The 13,291-nt window shown below is 36.4% G+C and overlaps 1 long non-coding RNA gene across 1 annotated transcript in view; it reads right to left on the reverse strand.

Annotated features, from left to right (window-relative positions):
• Positions 1-1,799: 1,799 nt before the first annotated feature.
• Positions 1,800-13,291, reverse strand: part of LOC115769249 — a 44,455-nt gene continuing 32,963 nt past the window's right edge. Inside the window, exon 3 of the long non-coding RNA XR_004018727.1 lies at positions 1,800-2,241. This is a non-coding gene — a long non-coding RNA (uncharacterized LOC115769249). The remainder of the gene's footprint in view (positions 2,242-13,291) is intronic.

Below are 13,291 nucleotides of genomic sequence, written 5' to 3' on the forward strand. Positions count from 1 at the left end.
TGTGTAGGCTGCCTAAAAATATGACCAACTTGCTGGCACGTCATATGGCCGCATGTCAGCCAAGTCACAACAGAGTCAAAATCAAGCTGTTGTATGGTATTGGCCTAGACCGGAAACGGAAGTCGCTTAGGTGAATTGCCTACAGCCGTGCCCTCCACTAAAGGTACACTTGTTGTTGACGAAGCATTAATAGACGGCATTCAAGTTCAATGCTTTATGTAACGACTTTTCAGCTTTTTAATAAAGAATCGCTTGAAGGAATGCTCCTAGAATAGATTCCTATGAAGGAGGCGCCTTGGCAACTGAGGCCATATATATTTATACTCATAATACCCAAAAGTCTGTCGTTAAAAAGCGTAGCTGCCCAGCGGAAATATAAAACGTTATTAAAGCTACCGGAAATGCAGACAAAGCGACAACTCATTGCCGCCATTTTGCCTAAAGTGTCAGACGGCGACGATGATAGCGGAAAAGCTGAAAAACTGGAACTGAAATGAACTCAAGTGAAAGGCGTAGCAGCAGCAGGCGCGGGGCGTGGCAGACAAAAAAAAGCACGCACAGAGCACCAAATTGCAATACCAGAAAAAAAAAAGAAAGTGCTGTAAAATAATAATGAATATTTTTATGAATGGCGAACAGAATAAAGAACTGAGCCCAGCTGAACAAAAGAGCTTTCAATGTTGGAAATTCATAAGCGACACGAAAAGCAATCGAAATCAAACAAAATTATTATAAAAGCATTGACTAATGTGGGGCAAATGGTGAGTGAGGCAAATACCTGAGCATTACAAATGTAATAAGCCAAAAGGATTTGAATAATAAAGAAGTTAGCGTAAAGCTGTAATAGGTTTTAAGAAAAAACGGTTAAAAAATTATATTTGAGCACGATTTCATAGCCAAGAAGTTTTATTGTTCATATTGAAGTCCCTGAATAGGCATAAAATATACTGATTGAACCTTAAATCCTAATGGACGTTCGATTTTGGCTTATTTAAAGTCATTATTCAGAAGTTTCTAATATCCCAACCTGATCTCTTTATTAAATAGTTTTCAATGTAAAAATTGTGCTACTCTATTTAGCTTTATAAAAAATACATTATCTGGCACTTTAATTGAAGTTCCATTCCATTCCCATTGTCATTTTGCAACGATGATTAATTTGTGGTTTTTAATAATTGATGACATGTTGCAGTTGTGCACAAACACAGAAGTTTGAGGTTGTTTATGACATTTGCTGTGGTTTTTCAATTTGCCAGCGGGCGTACCAGTTGGTTTGGCCAAAGCGAACAAACTGTGTGCAGTTCTAAGGCCAGAAAGGCTTGACCACAATATTATGAAACCACAAAAAAAAAATCGTGACCCAGAGAACCAGAATAACAGAATATGATTTTAGGGTGTAGTTAATTGTTTGTGTAGAGAGCTGGTCACACTGTTCACTCACCTGGCAGTGTTGTGAGGCAGGCAATGCAAATGATGAAAACCTTGCACGCTTTTATCCCCGTCAGCTGCATGCTTTTAAATGCGTTTAACAGATTAAGCGTTGATTATTTATTTATTTATAAGTGAATTTGTTGTTTAACTGTAGTTTGTTTCTACTTTTTTGGCCGCGCCACTCGCTTTTAGCCACAACGATTTGCAGCCATATATGCGAACAATATCCGTTTGTTGAAACCGCAGAAATCAATTTTTACATTTGCAAGCTCCTGTTTTAGTTTACTATTTTTTTGTTGTTGTAAATGTATTCTTTTTTTGCTGCCCGCAATCGCAATTTCCTTTTTTTTCTTTGAATATTTTTTTCTATTTTTTTGCTGGTCGCTTTTCTATTTTGCGGTTGCATTTAATGCATATTTTCATATGATTTTTGCAATCGCTTTTGTCAAATTCCGTTTTGTGCTTTGCTCCAATTGCCACAGCCACAATTAGCCGTTCGCTGTACAGTGCCTCACATACGTATTCGTATTGGGTTGCCTCGTGTAAATACGTTTGAGGTTAGCAGAATTGTGAATTCCGCATGCAACTCGATTTGGTTATTTGCATTTTTCATATCCTTTTTGCCCTTTTTTGCATATTCATTTCCTGATGGCACTAACTTCCACTTTATGTCGTTAAGCGGAAAGTTTATTCGTCTTCCTTTCTCTATTTTTTTTGTTGTCGGAGTTTTTCCTTATACGATTTCGATTTTCCCAGCTGCCATTTACTTAAATGCTGCCAACAGATTGTGTTTACATGAGTGCTCCTCAGCTGAAAGCATACGAATATAGCAGAAATTATTAGTAATTTTTACGGATTTAGCTGGTTGTACTTAAATGGAAGTATTAAGTCTTGGAAGTATATAATTATTGGTAAAATATATGTAAATTCTAAAAATTCTTATTGAAATTTGTTTGTTATAAAATAAAATGTAATTTATCTATAAAATAAGTTCTGTTTAATTTGAATTATTTTTGCATAAACGAAGAAATTCAAATATTACATATAAGATTTGACTATTTGGCTTACATTAGAATTATACATTTGTTTAACATCAACATTTTACATTTTAAACTATTTCAAATAGTTTTAAAATGAAAAATATTTGCCTGCATGTAAATAAAACAATTAGTTGTAAGTTCGCAAATTATTCCAATTAAAAACCAGCAATTTTTTCTAATTGAAAAAATGAAAAAATATTGTTAATTTTACATCTTTCTAAGAACTATCAAAATTTACATTACTTGGCTCAATGTTTAATAAATTTGATCATCGTAGCCAGTCAGAAGCCTCCATTGAACCGAACTCAACTCAACTCCTAAATCATTGGCTTAAGCTGCACAAGCTTAGCATACGCTGGCGAAATAAGAGAAGACAATAAGAGAAGAAAAAGAGTGAAAACCTCACAGTGCATTTTCCGACTGATTTGAAAATCCAAATGTTGCCCATTAGCAAACCAAATACGCACAAAGGAAAATCTGCTGCCGAATGGTAAAACTTCAATTCCATCATTCGCAGTCACGAACCGAGCCTTAAAGCCGCCCCTACATTTGAGGTGGGGAGACACGAAGGATTAGGGTCTGCTCCCTCTTGGTTGAGTCTACATTTGGAATTGGCAAAATCGAAGCCATGAAATTGTACAACACGATTCTCACATACCGTACATGACACCATTTTGCCCAATGATATGGCAACGGCTTTTCGCATACATATGACGGCGCCCTGGTGTAATGCCACGCTCCGCGCCAACGAGCTGGCTTCTTAGCGTGCCACATGCCGCATGACTCGTGCAACTCGGTTGGGTGGCTGGGCCCAAAAATTCACTTATGGAAATCGAAGAATCTCGTTGCCAGCTTTGTTTCCAGGCAGCGACTGTCCGCGACCCAACTGAAAACTAAACTCACATGAAGTATCAACATTCAGTATTCAATGTAAATCCTTTAAGCTGAAAATGCGCTTGAGAGTTCAGCACACCAAACACACTCACACACAATTTGTATCTGTGGTTCTGATTGGAAAGTGAAAAGTAACTCTGGAGGAGCCCGCGGCCCGGCTCCCATCTGGCACGTGGTGACATGCATTGTTTTTTTCAAATTTATATTTTCCTTTTTCTTAGATTTAATGTGAACTGCCAGCTTGAGTTATTATCTACACTAAAGTGCTAGTACTTTTTATAACAATTGACTTGTTTCTTGCAGATAAGTTTAAGAGTCTTGTTCTTTTCCTTCTTCATTTGGCTTTTATCAAGCTGCCAATTACTAAGCTCTTTGCACGAAAGAAAGCAGGTAAGTTGCATTTAATCGTCAGGATAGTTCCATTTACTACCTAAAGTTCTTCCATTACCAACTTGCATAAGCCGCACAATTTAGCAACCAGTTTTCTTGAATTTATTTTCCCTGAAAAATATGAATATCTAACTCTCCCATTCCTTCCCGATATATGGATTATTCGAACTAAGTGAGAAATATCTTAAGTATTATGTTTTTTGTTTTATTTTTTCTATAATTTTGGAAGTTCCGAAAAGTATATTTTCTGTCTTAAAAATAATGATTAGGGGCTTCAGATACTTTTTATTATATCAATGTGGAAATTCATCTATGTAGGGGAAATGCAGTAAAATAGACCAAAGTATTTTTATGTTTAAATATCCTAAATTATACTGCAAGCAACATTGTTTAGAATTTTTGAACAATTTCTTTAAATAGAACTGAAAGATTCATAAATACATATAACTTTCATCTGACACTTACCCTACTTTAACTTTCTAATATGTCTACTCATATATCTAAATTTAGTTTCTCAGATAAAGACTCGCGCACAAATTATACAAAGCATCGTTAAGAGCTGATATATGTTCACTTTTCCCAAGGACTAGTCGCTATTAATGCCCCTGCATCATGTCTTTCTCTTCAATCCATCTCGCTCTCCCCCTTTCACTCACTCTGTCTCCCTCTCTCTTTCTCTCTCAAATTCATCAGTCACAAAATTTACAAATTCCACAACATAAAACATATTTTCTTATACAGCTGCCAGTGGAAATCCAATGAGAAGTAAAGCAAAGTGCTTAAACTTTTTCTCTCTTTTTTTTTTTATGCCAAAAAATAAAAACCAGCAAAAAAGAAGAAGCACCAGCAGCAGCAGTCGAAAAAAAAAACAAAATAGGAGCTCAAAATTTATTTGCAAACATTTATTATAGTTACTTTGTTTTATTCGCTCGTAGAGTACTTTTGCTTGTTAGCAGGGTGGGGGCAACGACTAGAGGTGGTTGGGCGTGAAGGGCAACAACTAGGTTTGGGTATTGGAGGTTTTTTACTTTTTATGCTGCATTGTTTTATAGTCATTTTGTTGTTGTTGTCGTCTGGGTAATGAAACGCACCGCAAAGTTGATAAAAAGACGACCACAAAAAAAAAAATGAACGAATGGTAATGTAACAGTCTGTCGGCTAGGGAGTGTGCATGCTGCCCCCAACTTCGTCGATTAGGGGGAAAAACAAATTAGTTTAGCGATAAGCAAGTTACAAAATATGCCAAAGCATACTTTCTGGCGGCCATCAAACAAAGTGGCGCTCTTGATTAGCCCAAAGAGGGTACACTTTTATGTGCAGCAGGGAAATAGCTAGCTGTTGCGTAAGCGGTGCAGGGGGCGGGCGACATTGAGGTGGCGAGCGGGTGTTGCTGTAGTTTGTGGGCAAATACAATCAAGCGGCAGACGTTACGTGAAAATGTTGAGCAGCTGTCGATGGAAAATGCAGCGCAAATAGCACTAAACAAACACAACCAGCGACTTTGCCCAGAGTGCGGCAGAGAGAGAGAGAGAGAGAGAGAGAGAGAGAGAGAGAGAGAGAGAGAGAGAGAGAGAGAGAGAGAGAGAGAGAGAGAGAGAGAGAGAGAGAGAGAGAGAGAGAAAGAGAGAGAGAGGGAGAGAGATAGTGTGTGAAAGAGAGAGACAGTTTGGTAAGAGCGTGCTAGCGGCGTGTCTGTAATGCGCCTTTGCCCGAGTGCACTGTAAATAGCAAAGCAATTTCCACTGTAAAATTAACAAGCGCCAAACCGCACCAGACGTGGCTGCCAGGGGGGTCGCAGGGGGTTGTGTGGTTAAGGTATTGCCATCTTCAGACAGCCAATGTATGTGTGTGTGTCTTAGTTACATGGCAAGTGGCTGCTGTGCAGCATTTGGCACTAACCCGTTTTGCGCTGATCTAAGGCGCAAAATAAATAATGAATTTTCTTAGTCTACCCCTGTTACCAGGGGCTTGCTAGTACACTTGTTTATTCCCCTTTTTAGCTAGTTTAGCTGGCCTCACATACATCTACACACCCAAATACACACAAGTCTGCAATTAAGCTGTCTTGGCTATAATGCAGCTGAATGGGCCGACTGCTGAAACTGTTTTTGCTGCCCCACACACACACACACACACACACAGGCAAGAGTGTTTATGTGTTTTTTTGTGTGCTTGCAAAATGTGTCTCGAATTGAAGCAGCTGCCCAAATTGCTGCACTTCTTTATATGAGTTGAAAGTTAAAAATAACATGAATAAAGTTATCAAAAAATACAGTTCGATGTAAGTCAATTGCCCATTTCTAGAAAGTTTGATTAAAACCCAAATCTAAACAGTCCAAGGAGAAAGATATTTTGTTTTACATTATACTTGGGATAAAGGAAATACATGTAAATTTGTATATTGTTATTATTATACTATATATATTATATATCATAAAAATAATATATCATAATAATAATAATAATAAAAATAATAATAATAATAAAAGTTATTGTTATTCATTATCATTATCATTATCATTATCATTATCATTATCATTATCATTATCATTATCATTATCATTATCATTATCATTATCATTATCATTATCATTATCATTATCATTATCATTATCATTATCATTATCATTATCATTATCATATCATTATCATTATCATTATCATTATCATTATCATTATCATTATCATTATCATTATCATTATCATTATCATTATCATTATCATTATCATTATCATTATCATTATCATTATCATTATCATTATCATTATCATTATCATTATCATTATCATTATCATTATCATTATCATTATCATTATCATTATCATTATCATTATCATTATCATTATCATTATCATTATCATTATCATTATCATTATCATTATCATTATCATTATCATTATCATTATCATTATCATTATCATTATCATTATCATTATCATTATCATTATCATTATCATTATCATTATCATTATCATTATCATTATCATTATCATTATCATAATTATTTTTAAGTTTACTATTATTAATATTATTGTTATTATTATTAACACTACTTTTAATTTTATTTAAGAGTTTTAGAAAACCTAACTAACCCAATTAAAAGCATGGGATTTTAAACAGCAACGTTCATGCCTAGCCAGCTGTTTTATGCTATTAAAGAAATGACTATTAATAATATAAATAAATTAAGATATCCCGACCACTTAGCTAGCGGAATGGTTACGACAGAGCAGTGCGATATTTCCGGTTTGACTTAAAGGTACATTCGAAATTATGTATTATCGGATGAGACTTTCAGTAAAGCGAACTATTCAACTTTTTTCCTGTGAGAAACATTCCAAATCAATCATTCAGTTCATTCAGAAACGTCTCTTAAGCTTATCAAATAGGCTTATGGATCAGGGCACACCTGGGAAATGTCGCCTGTAGTTAAATGCATTTAACAAACACTATGCCAAAAAAAATTGTTTAAAAACTGCAACAACTGTCGAAAGCTGTAGCAATCCACTTAAAATTAACTACGCTTGAGTTGCAAGAAAATGAAAAAAAAAATGTTCTACTTGTTTTGACCAGACGCTAAAATGTAGGGTGTGTGTGGGTGTGTGACCATGTAGGGGGCACATAAACCGAGCTTTTAACTGGCCATCAGGCACACATCACAAGCTCGCATCCAATTTCCATTCCGAAGGACCCAAAATGAAAAGCGTTTCAATAAATTCGTAAAATAAAATGTGCCAATAAATTCGAGTCGAAGCAGCGCATTGAAAACTAAACTAAAGTCAAATTGAATTAAAATTCAAAGCGCTTAATGTAGTGGCAGCAAGGGAGGGACGGAGAGAGAGTGAGAGAGAGAGAGAGTGAGAGCGAGAGCGTGAGAAATGGATAGAGTGAGTGGGAAGGAGTGTGTCAGGGCGTGCGGGTTACGCTGACAGCAGCCTTCAAGTTGTCGCATTTTTCAATAAACTAAACAATTTACGAAAATTGAAGTTTATCTCAATTGTGCAGCTGTTGTTGACAACATTCTGTCCAGCGGCTAACAAAGCAGCCAGGCTCCCGCACTCGGCGCCCCACACACAACCCCTAACACTAACACGCCTCTTCCCGCTCTTTTGATAACTCGCACATACACAGAACTCAATTTGGCAATAAACTGAGCTACTGCACAGGCCCCTAACATATTCCCTCTGTTGCTGCCCGACACTGCCAAAGCTGAGCGTATAAAAGGGGCTGTAGGAGGAGGGTTCGAGTCTAGGGGTTGGGCTTGTGGGGCGGTGGCACAAATGCGCTTAGTTGCTTTATTGGTCAAGCTGTTGTGCGTGGATAAAAACCCTTTTAGTGCACAATTGCTATAAATTTGCTGCGGCTATTAGATGGAGCATTGGTGGATAGCAGGCGGGAAGGGGGGCGGGGTGGTTAGTTTCAGTTGGAGTAAGTCGGGCGACGAAATGGTTCCATTGTCATGTGTGCAACTGTGGGGATAACCAAGTCGATTGACGAACGAAGCTTATTTTAATCTCATTTGACAAACCCGGGCAAAAGGCTGGCTCGAACAGCTGTTGTTGCCTTCTTTGAGTTTGACAAATGAACAATGTGAAAGGGATTTTTTTTTTGGGCGAGGGCTATTTCTCTATTCTCACTGGCCCACACACATATACCATATAATTTCACCATGATTAACTTTGAAATTTGCATTTGGCTCAGCTCTTGAGTTCTCCATGAAATGGGCAGCTCATTTTGTTGACCCACAGCAATGGGTCCGCTTTTGTTATAGACCAAAAATCTGCTGCTGCTTTTTCTTCATCTTCATCTTCTCCTCCTTTTTCTTGAGCGGCCTTGGTCAGTTCTCTTGGGTTAATTTTGTAATTCTCGCACATGGCCTTTTTGGGCGGGGTCAACATAAAGATTATGGTCTTTGGGGCTTTGGGGTTTTTTGGTTTTTGCCTAAACTTTATGTGCTCTCATGTTTAATTGGAATGGATTGTGTGTTGGGTCAATGAGGGCGACATTTAAGTTTTCCACACTTTCCCGAATGATGTCAAATTGGTTTAAATTAACAAGTGTGAGAGGGTTTTGGGTAAACTTAAATTGCCAAACAGCACGTTACGATAAAATTTTAGCTAAAGGCAACAAATGATTTTGGGCGCTTTTCCCATTGAATAATTATAATCAATTTAATGCTCATGAAAATGAATTGGATAATTGGCAACAAGTGGAAATCCTCGGTGATTGAGTTGCCAGCTAGTTTAACTAGTAGTAAGGTGTTGAAATTGAAAATTGAAGTGAAAAAAGGGCTTATTAGAGAAGAAGCAGCGGTAACTTAGGAAGGCGCAAGATACGAAAACAAAACAAAAAGGTTTGGGAAGAAAAGAAAATAGGGGAATAAATTATATCAAAGAGTGCAAAAACATCGTCAACATAATCAATTTTTAAACTCGTTCTTATTCACCAAAAATAATATGAGAATACAAAATGCTGAAAATTTATGTATCTATATCTATATCTATATCTATATCTATATCTATATCTATATCTATATCTATATCTATATCTATATCTATATATATATCTATATCTATATCTATATCTAAATATATCTATATCTATATCTATATCTATATCTATATCTATATCTATATCTATATCTATATATCTATATCTATATCTATATCTATATCTATATCTATATCTATATCTATATCTATATCTATATCTATATCTATATCTATATCTATATCTATATCTATATCTATATCTATATCTATATCTATATCTATATCTATATCTATATCTATATCTATATCTATATCTATATCTATATCTATATCTATATCTATATCTATATCTATATCTATATCTATATCTATATTTAGATTTGCATATTTTATTTATTTATTTATTTATTAATGGTCGACAAAACGAGTGTCTTCCTCATTATTCAATAGGATATACAATAGAATTTTATGCTAAAAGCCTATTTAAAGGATACTATTTTCTAAATAGCATCACCGACCGATGGAGGTGTTTTATTTGCCAGTCCGGCCAGCTATGCCCCTTTTCACAGCTAATTTTGTCAGTGACGCTATTAGAGCCTACATCTAAGCAGAAGGTTGTAAGTAGGAAAAAAGTGTTTTCAAGTAGCATTAAAATAATCTTAATTTGCTATATTAATAAAGAAAATACAATAAATAGGAAAAATGAAAGTAAGAAGAATTGTTAATAAAGTAAAGCAATGTAAGTTAGATAAAGAGTGTTAAGTAGATAGGACAGAGAGAAAAGTAATGGGAAATCACCGACCCGGTGGGGGAAAATTTTTCAGCCTGTCCGGCAAGCTATGCCCCTGCTCATAGCTGGGAATGGTCAGCGACTTCCCGAAGGTATCCTGAAAGCAACGATTTTATTAGGGGTAGAGACAGTTCGGTAGAGAAAACGTGATGCAAACTATTATAATTTTTACATAGCACGCGAAAAGGATTGTGCATAGCGTAGTCTGTTGTGCACGTAGATAGTAAAAAGGGGCGATAATTTCTGGTTGGTCTAGCCGGAACAGAGAATTGAAGACGCCCTAGCAGAAAAGGAGAATCTATGTCGCCAATAATCAACTTATGTAGAAGGACAACACCGAGAATTGTCCTACGGTTGGTTAACGACGGAAGGTTGAGAAGAAGCAGTCTGCTGGAGTAGGATGGCAACCGAAGATTAGGGTCCCAATTTAAACCTCGTAAGGCAAAAAGCAGAAATTGCTTCTGAACAGATTCAATACGATCCTGGCTGTTGTTATACTGTGGAGACCAAATGCAAGAGCAGTATTCAAGGATAGGGCGAACAAGAGAGATGTACAGAAGTTTTGTTATAAAAGGATCGTTAAACTCTTTAGACCATCGTTTAATGAATCCAAGTACACCTTTTGCCTCATTAACGATGGTATCTATGTGAAGATTGAAACAGAGTTTAGAATCAAAAATTACGCCTAGATCCTTAACTGTTAGTATACGTTGCAAAGGGATATTGTCGATTGTATAACTGACAAGATAAGGTGTAGTACGATTAAAAGTCATAAACATACACTTTGAACAGTTTAGATGCAATTGATTGGCCGAACACCATAGTTGCATAGCGTTCAAATCGTCTTGTAGACGAGAATGATGTAGGGGATTAGTGTATGATAGAAAAAGTTTGACATCGTCCGCATACATGAGTACACGGGCATGTGATATGACAGAGGGGAGATCATTTATAAAAAGGGTAAAGAGTAAAGGTCCAAGATGACTACCTTGAGGAACACCAGAAGTAACGTGAACCCGTTTAGAGGAGCCAGTCAGCCTCAGCATTACTCTTTGGGTCCTACCTTTTAAATAAGAATTAATCCAAAGCAGAAGAGACAGGGGGAAACCTATTCGGTCAAGTTTAAAAAGTAAAATGTCATGGTGCACAGAGTCAAACGCCTTACTGAAGTCAGTGTAAATGACATCAGTTTGCATTTTCGAAAGGAAAGCATCGTTTACCAAGGAAGTAAACTCAAGCAGATTGGTCGTAGTTGACCGATTCTTTACGAATCCGTGTTGAACAGGGGAAACAACTGATTTGCAGAAATGCTGCAAATTCGAAGTGATTATTTTTTCAAATAATTTAGGAATAGCGGACAGTTTTGCAATGCCCCTGTAATTTTGTATATCAGACTTCCCACCTTTCTTGTGAAGAGGAATGATATAAGATTCTTTCCAAAGAGATGGAAAGACAGAAGTTTCAAGGGATAGATTAAAAAGCTTTAGCAATGGATAAAGAAGGGAAGAACTACACTCCTTGAGAAGACAACTAGGAATATTGTCCGGCCCAGGAGAGTAAGAAGACTTTAAAGAGTTTATAGCTAATAGGAGAGAGGAGTGTGAAATAATTAGAGGAGGTATATAACTTGCGGAAGAAATAGTATAAGGGTAAGCATTAGTATTAGGACAGACTGAAGAGTAAGTTGATTGGAAAAAATTAGCAAACAGGTTAGCAGAATCAGTGTCATTGCTAGCTTTATCCAAGCCAAGAAAAAAAGAAGATGGCAAACTTGAAGATTTACGCTTCAAGTTTACAAAATTATAAAACTGTCTCGGATTTCGGGAAAATTGTCTTTTACAACGTATTAGATAATTCTCATAGCATTGAGAATTAAGAAGAAAGAAGTTCGACTTGGCTATGGAATATTTAGCCAAGTCTGTACACGAACCAGACTTTTTAAACTTTTTAAAATATTTGGATTTTACATTTTTTAGATGTGATAATCTGGTAGTAAACCAGGGTGGTTTTGAAAAAGTAGTCGAAGGAATTGACTTAGGAATACACACATCTAAGAGGGAGATTAGGGTGATGTAAAAAAAATTAATAGCTGTATTCATATCAACTGAGTCATATAAGAAAGACCAATCGGTTGAATAAATAAGCTGATTCAGCAAAGAATAATTTCCTTTGCGAAAGCAATAGCGGGGCTTATTGGCTGATGAGCACGAAATGAGAGGATTACAATTTAGCATTGCAATCTCTAAAGTTGGATGATAGACATCCTCAGGAAGAGATAAAGGAGGGGACCTAGACACATTAGAAATAAGGTAGTCGTTAACAAATACAAGGTCAAGTGTTCTAATCAAATGATTAGAAATTGAATTGATTTGAAACAACGAAAGATCAAGCATGCAGTCTATAAAATCGTGCTGTGCTGAGGGCACTAGATAATTTTTGGCAGTAAATAATGACCAAGAGATGTTGGGCAAATTAAAATCACCATAAACACCATAAATAGGTCACTATCACGCACGTGTGAAGAAACTTCTTTAATACAAGTAATATGTTTCATATAAACTTGAATATCAGAAGAAGGTGGGACATAAGAGCATGTTACATAGACATTCCGTGTAGGAAAAGACACCTTAACTCAGACAATCTCAGCGTCAGTAGGCGTACTAAAACAGAAAAGTTCAGACTGGAGAGTGGCTTTAACGGCAATTAACACCCCACCACCTCGAGTCGGCCGATCATTTCTATACAAAATAAAGTTATTTGATAAAATCTCAAAATCAGATATGGTTGAGTTCAACCATGTTTCTGAAAATGCTATTATATCCGAATTGAAGGAAGTGCTGGCCATGAAAAGATTTTTAAGTTTTGAAATAAGACCTCTAACATTCTGATAATGAATAAAGATTTGGTCAGAAGATGAAGCTAGTTTTTTGGGGCAGAAATGGTACCCTGTATTGAAGGGACTGGAAGGGTGACAGGCTGGTTACGCTTTTTAGGCTTGAACTCGTGAACAATCATGTGTGGAGGCCAAAATTTGGGATCACAAATGATTGGGAACATATCATGTGAAACATTTATTTTGAATGATGATATTTCACGAGGGGTGGAGAAATTAAATTTAGTTATTGACACGCTAGCAGAAGATTTGCTAGCAATATAGGCTGCCAATGACTCACAAGTGGTGTCCGACGAAAGTCGAGACACAAAGACTTGCCTACGAGGGGCAACTACCGTTAAAGTAGGCGCTGGTGGGGCT

The sequence above is a fragment of the Drosophila novamexicana genome, unplaced genomic scaffold (genome assembly GCF_003285875.2).
Source record: "Drosophila novamexicana strain 15010-1031.04,08,12 unplaced genomic scaffold, DnovRS2.1 tig00004549-arrow-arrow-pilon, whole genome shotgun sequence".
Classification (NCBI taxonomy): Eukaryota; Metazoa; Arthropoda; class Insecta; order Diptera; family Drosophilidae; genus Drosophila; species Drosophila novamexicana.